Consider the following 6266-nt stretch of genomic DNA (forward strand, 5'->3'; position numbering starts at 1 on the left):
TGTGCTACACATGCTCACATTTCTATCACATGCTGTGTTTCTAATATGTACCTGCTAGCTCTTCTTATTCTGCTAGTCTTTAGATGTTGTTCTGACTTACAGGGCTTTATGATTATAGAATTAAAAATAATTTTTTTTAAACTCTGTGAGGAAGGAATCGCTGGTGTACATAGTTATTTTGTTCTTAATGAGCATTCTGGACTGTGGCAAATTTTCTGCTGAATTAGATATTCAGCTTCAGGTCATTTGGATGCCATTTCAGGCTCCAGAGCTTGCTTGCAGTAAGGTCCTTTGTGTAGCTGCTGCTTCTTTCCTCATAAGAGGGAGCCAGCAGCAAGTGGCTCAAACAAAACTTCATGTTACTCATCATTCAGGCTTTTTAAGGCAGCACAGTGAGGTCAGCTCTGCCAGCTTTAATCGTGGAAGGGATGAGGACCCTCTAATAGAAAGTCCTTTGGTTCTGCAGACAGACTAAGCTCAAGGAGTTACTTATATGAGCTCTCTTCTTCCTCAGTTTCTAACACCTGCATCCTCCCTCTTATTCTTACCAGGGAGAGGATTGGTTGTCTGATTGTCCCAGAATTAAAAGTGCAGCAAACATTCAGTCATTCCTTCAGATCTTCACTATCTCCATGCTACTTTCCATTGTAGGAAGGCCTTGAACGTAAGAAAAAGCTGAAGGAAGAGTAATCTGAAGAGGCTGTGGTTCCCGAGGTACACTGGTTTTGAAAACAAAGGCATGCAAAGTGCTCTACACTGGGGCCTACGCTTTCATTAGCAGAGTGGCAGTGCCAAGGCTTGCACTGGGCTCAGTAAAGCATCATATACACAAGCTCATCTATCATAGTGGAAAAAGCACTGCAGGAGTGCATGGTCTCCCTCCCTCTTCCTGACCATTTTCCCCAAGGCTCTACCCCTGCTCTTCCTTTGCCAGACATTCTGTGATCCCTTTCCTCTGGTCATGGAACTTCGCGTACATCAGAGCCTCCAGCCCCTCTTGCAGCAGCCACATGCTAAGTGGAGCAACTACATTTTCAGAGTACTGGCAGTAAAATATGCTTGCTTGATGTTAGACACACACCTCCTACTTCACAGAAATAAAAGCTGTGGATTGTCACATCTAACGTGCCAGACGAATTTGATTTCAACAGTTCAGAAGTGGAGAATGACTTTGTTTAAAGCAGCCTCAGGCTGAGCCATGCTCAACTGTTCTTTGGGAGTAGGGGGGATCTAGAAAAGGGAGATGGAGGAATAAAAAAATAGTTAACTTTCAGTGGCCAGCAATTTACCTGCCAACAGTACTATATGGGTTGCTTAGAGAACTGTTTTGTTAGTTTCTTGTCTAACCTCCACTTCCTTTTTCCCTTTCTGTAATGTTAAGTGCTGCATCCAGAGCTGTATTCAGAACAACGTGCATAGCAGAGGAAGCATTGCAAGGTTCAAAGCAGGACCTTACGCACCCTGCTACCCGTCAGGAAGCTTCCTTCCTCCTGTAGGGAATGTCACCTCATCTGACTAAACCTGTTCCAAATGAAAGAACCAGGTCAAAGCAGTAACCTAGACAACTCCAATGTTATAGCTAACACTACTATTTATATATCTACTACTGAGAAGGGAATAGTTACTCCCTTACCTGTTTTAATTTCCTTTTGCCCACTGGGCTTCTTTTAAGCAGGTGATGTCATGCAATTGGTGTTTGTCAGCTCCACCAATAAGCAGAAAACCCGAGGCATTTATGGGTTTTCTTCTAGCTCCAGTTGCAAGGTTAGAGAATGGGATTGCAGGTATGACTTTTTTTTCCTTTTTTTAATATTGGACCTTTATTCTGTTTGTTTGCTTTTGATGCTTGTGGTACTGCCATATGATCTGGAAAATGCTCAGCTGAGCGAACTGCTCAGAACTTAGTGTAGTGTTTGATATTTTTATGGTTTTAATAAAAATAGTGGTGCTTGGTATACTTTCAAATGCAACTACGATTTGGCTGTGTTTATCTGGCTAATTTTCAGAACGTTGAGATAACGTGCACCAGTACAGCAGGTTTACATTCAGCTTTGCAAATCAGGAAGAGCACTGTAAGAGGAAATGATGGGTTAAGTACGGATGAGTTGTAAAGAGCCTCTGAGAACAGAAGGTTTACAAAATCATTGATTGCACATGAACAGAGATTGCTGTAGCTTGTGGTTATGTGGGAAACTCACCATAAATCACCATAAGATTCAGAATCTTGCAAATCCATGCTGGGATCTGAACTGAAGAAGTTTTCAGTGTGGATAGCTGAGTGATACATGATCCTGAGATAGTAGTGACTGGTTATCATTTTAGATGTTACCCAAAAACTAGAAGGAAAAAACACTTCCTAGCATGGCTGGAACCACTAGGCACTGTAGTGTTCATAGAGGTTCCAGTGACAGGAATTTTGAATTTACTTTTCCTTTATGGTGTCAGAAGGAGTAAAATAAAATTCTGTATCTATGTTTGAAAACAGTCGCAGTTTTAAGTTCAACCCAGCTGTACCCTGAGGCTGAAACACGGACATGTTTTGGCAGCGGGGAAGACTGCCATATGTTGCAGTGATAAAGAAATTATACTGATGCCAATCTCTAAAGTCAGACTTATAAAAAATATCTAAGGGATTATATTTGTAGCAATATAAGCTTTTATATATATCTAGAATAAAAAAGCCTGACAAGTCTATATTTAAGGATAATTCTTCTGTCTCTTTAACAGTCACGCACTTTGTAAATGCTGCAAGCCACAATTCACTATTGCTCTTGAGAAGTTGTATATAATACATAAATCCATTGCATTTCCCCATTACACAGAATTGCTTGCTGACTAGCTCCCAGCTTCCAATAGCCATAGGACAATTCCATTCTTTGAATAAGTTCTTACTTATTGATTGGCTTTTAGTGAGCACATACTGGAAATCGATGAGAAGAATCTTTTTTTAGCAGTCACTCAGTCAGGCCTCTAAATGAGAGCCTGGATGTGGAGACCCTGAACGTGGCTGGCAGCAACGTGACATCCTCTTTCTTTTTTTAAGGTCAGTATAGGCCGTCGGTTTGTAGCTCTAATGGGTGACTTCCAATGCTTTTAAAATGGTCAACTAGTTTGTTTTAGTGCCAGCAGTATGTCAAGGATCTTTGAACACAAAAGACTATTTGTATTCTTGATATGCATATAATAAAATCTATTGTAGGATCTATTCGTACAATGTGGTAGTTCCAGACCACATCTACTGCAGCTTAATGCAGAACAAAATATCCAATTAAAAATACTGATCTCAACCATAAACCTTCTGTTTTCTATTGTAAACACCGAGCAGTTGTTTCTCATTGCTGAAGGAGGACTGCTACTGATCCATAAAGCTGACTATCTGAGCAGTTTTAACTTCACTCCCTTTACCAGTATCCTCAGACACATTTGTGAGACTGCTAAGAAGCTGCTGAGAACAGACAATGGATTCTACCAGCATCTTCTTGTTTTCACCATTTATGTCCTTGAGCTCTTGAAAGAAATTATCCAGAGATGCAATAAATTTGTTTTGAAGCAGAAGTTTTACTGCTGACTAGGTCCATAGTTTCCAGGTAAACATTTTCTTGCCCAGCAGTGATGGTGGTCTTCAAACTTCCATTTTTTGACAGTATACCAGCTAAGTTCTTCTGTATCTCCTGTGCCAACAGGTCCAGCTGGCTTTGCAGTGAGGACACTAATTCATTTGCATTCCTTGTATATACAAGCCTTGCCATTTCCACTTCTCTTGAATTCTCACAGTATTTTGCAGCTGAAAAAAACCAGTCTGTTTCTTCCTGTAATTTTTTCAGAGTGAGACAGAGATCTCCTAAGAAGATATTAATTTCTTTTTATGGCCCTCCATCTCATCAGCCACAGCAGAAAATTTCCTCGTGTTATTCTGAAACTGACAGTTTAGTTCCAGGACAATTTCCACCATTGGTGTCAAGATATTTAATGCTCTTCCTAATCCATATATGTGCTCCTCAGCCAACCTCAACAGCTCAGCTTTGCTAGCAAATGACAGAGTCTTATTTTGTAATATTTTTTCAGACATATACGAAAGTTCAGTGGACAGCAATTTTTTAACAGAAGCAAAAGACACTGATACAACTAATGCAAATACATTAGCTGCTGAACAACTGGTAGATAGGAGGCCACCTATAAAATATGCATAAGATGTCAACATCTGTTGCTGCTTCAGACTGTTCTCACTAACTGAATCTTGTATTTTGTTGAACAGAACATTCATTTCTCCTGCAAATGTATTTGGACAATAGCATTTTGTTGATCAACACCCTTCTTATGATCCAGTTTCACATAGATACATCTTTTGTATTAACAGTACTAACCAAATGTCTAGCTGTGCCATTAAGTTTTTCTTTGGTGTTTTCCAAAACCGAAACCAAATGTTCTTTCTCAGCCAGAGGAACCTTAGTTTCTTGCAGATCTGTCCGTGCTTCTTTCCATTCTTTCTCCTTGATTTGCAGATCTGTTTTCATTGTTAAGGTTCGCTTTTATTAATTTTGAATGGTTTCGTGATTGTCTTCACTTCTTCTTCCATGGCGCTGATTATGCCAATATACTCTGCAACGTGTTCTTCCTGCACTGTGAGCTTTCCTTTAAGGGCTTCATGAATTTTCAGTGAAAATATAGACCCCATTTTACTCTCGTGCAGCAGCAAGGTCTCCTTTTAGATGCTCAATCTCTTCAGTATCTTCCTTAATAATAGCTCCTTTTGGCAGCTGCTGGTTAACTTCAGGCTTCATTATGTTCCTTGCTCTGTGAGTTTATCCCAGTGTACTCAATGTTTCTTCAGGATTTATAGATGTGGGAGAAACTGTGGCAATTATTGACGTTCGTTGTTCTCCAAGAGAGTCTTGACGGATTTTTTAAAGTTAAGATTCTCTGTGTCTCCTTCCACAAGAACAGTAATAACTCTTTCTCCAGTCAGAACAGACTACTTGGTATTTCCAGCTTCACAAGCTCTTTTATCAACTGCCCCAAACTGAAGTGTTTTCACTTCCTGCAAGATGAACCAAGTTTATCTTCCCAGATCTAACAAGCTCTTGTCCATCTGCTCTGGTTTCTTTCATATGGATGGTAACTGAAAACATGGAGTAGGATCAACTGGAATATGCATTCATGTAAGTAGCTGCAGTAGTTCCTTTTTGCTGCACCTCTTTCCAAGATTTGGAAGGCTTCATTTTTGTTGTATACAGGTATTTCTTGCAAGCCTTTCAAATTTACACCTGTCTTGTTTATGGGATCATCAAACGTCTGCAGTCTTTCTCCAACATTGGGAATAGGATTCAGATCAGAAAGTTCTTCATTATAGATTTCCAGAAGAGAGGCTTTTACAAAAAAATTCAGTATCAATCTCTCTGAGTTTTTCTAATATTTGATACAATGTTATATACCTGGTAGCAAATCCTGTTCCCAAGTATGTTCTTCATCGGGGGTCCCCTTAAATTGTGAAGGTCTTTCCAATACCAGTTTGGCCATAAATGATCACCATACAGTTACACCCATAATAACTTCATCCAAAATGTGGCAACACTCCTGTACGTATCAGTTGTCTGTGACGCCACCAGTGCAGACCCTAACTTCTTTTCTTGCTTGATCACAGTCCACAAAAGCGTAGGCACTTGCTTTACATCCTGAGGCATGAAAAGGCCTGCACCACGCCACCACCTGGCTATTCTTGCCCTTTGCATTCTTCGCATAGCCACTTCCCTGGAAGCTCAAGGAAGCCATGCTGGGCCTCAGGGCCAATCTGCCAAGGAAAGAGGCAAAGCTCTGACTGTCTCTCAATGCTTTTACAGCCCCTCGAGCTCCAGCCAACTGTCTGCTGTTCACATTCTGCTCATCTCAGCCAGTGGCGTTGTGCCTCCTGCAACTCTGCGCACTGGTTCCTGCTAAGTTTCTAGTTACAGTGGCTCAGAAGTGTCTTGAGTATAGGGAGGCTCTGCTTATCACTTACCTTGCCATGTCCACACTGTGCCATGCAGCAAGGTGTGGACATGTTTAAGCTAACAGTGATCGAAATAGCCTTGGAATAAAAGGTAATGTAGCCACAACAGTTTTGTATTGCACGAGTTAACGGGCCCTGATACAAAGCAGTGGCCCTGTGTTTAAGCCTCTCTTTTGAAACAGAAATGGGCCTCTGCTTAGTATTGCAGTGCATCGGCACCAATCAATTTGAAACTTGACTTGGAGAAGCTTTGTATTACTATGCAGAAGGCACCATATAC

At 40.7% G+C, this 6266-nt stretch overlaps 1 pseudogene; it reads right to left on the reverse strand.

Moving 5' to 3' along the window:
* Positions 1-3283: 3283 nt before the first annotated feature.
* On the reverse strand, positions 3284-6003 carry LOC103913643 (annotated as a pseudogene).
* Between the last annotated feature and the right edge of the window lie 263 nt (positions 6004-6266).

Source organism: Pygoscelis adeliae, unplaced genomic scaffold (assembly GCF_000699105.1).
Source record: "Pygoscelis adeliae isolate BGI_AS28 unplaced genomic scaffold, ASM69910v1 Scaffold41, whole genome shotgun sequence".
In the NCBI taxonomy this organism is placed as follows: domain Eukaryota; kingdom Metazoa; phylum Chordata; class Aves; order Sphenisciformes; family Spheniscidae; genus Pygoscelis; species Pygoscelis adeliae.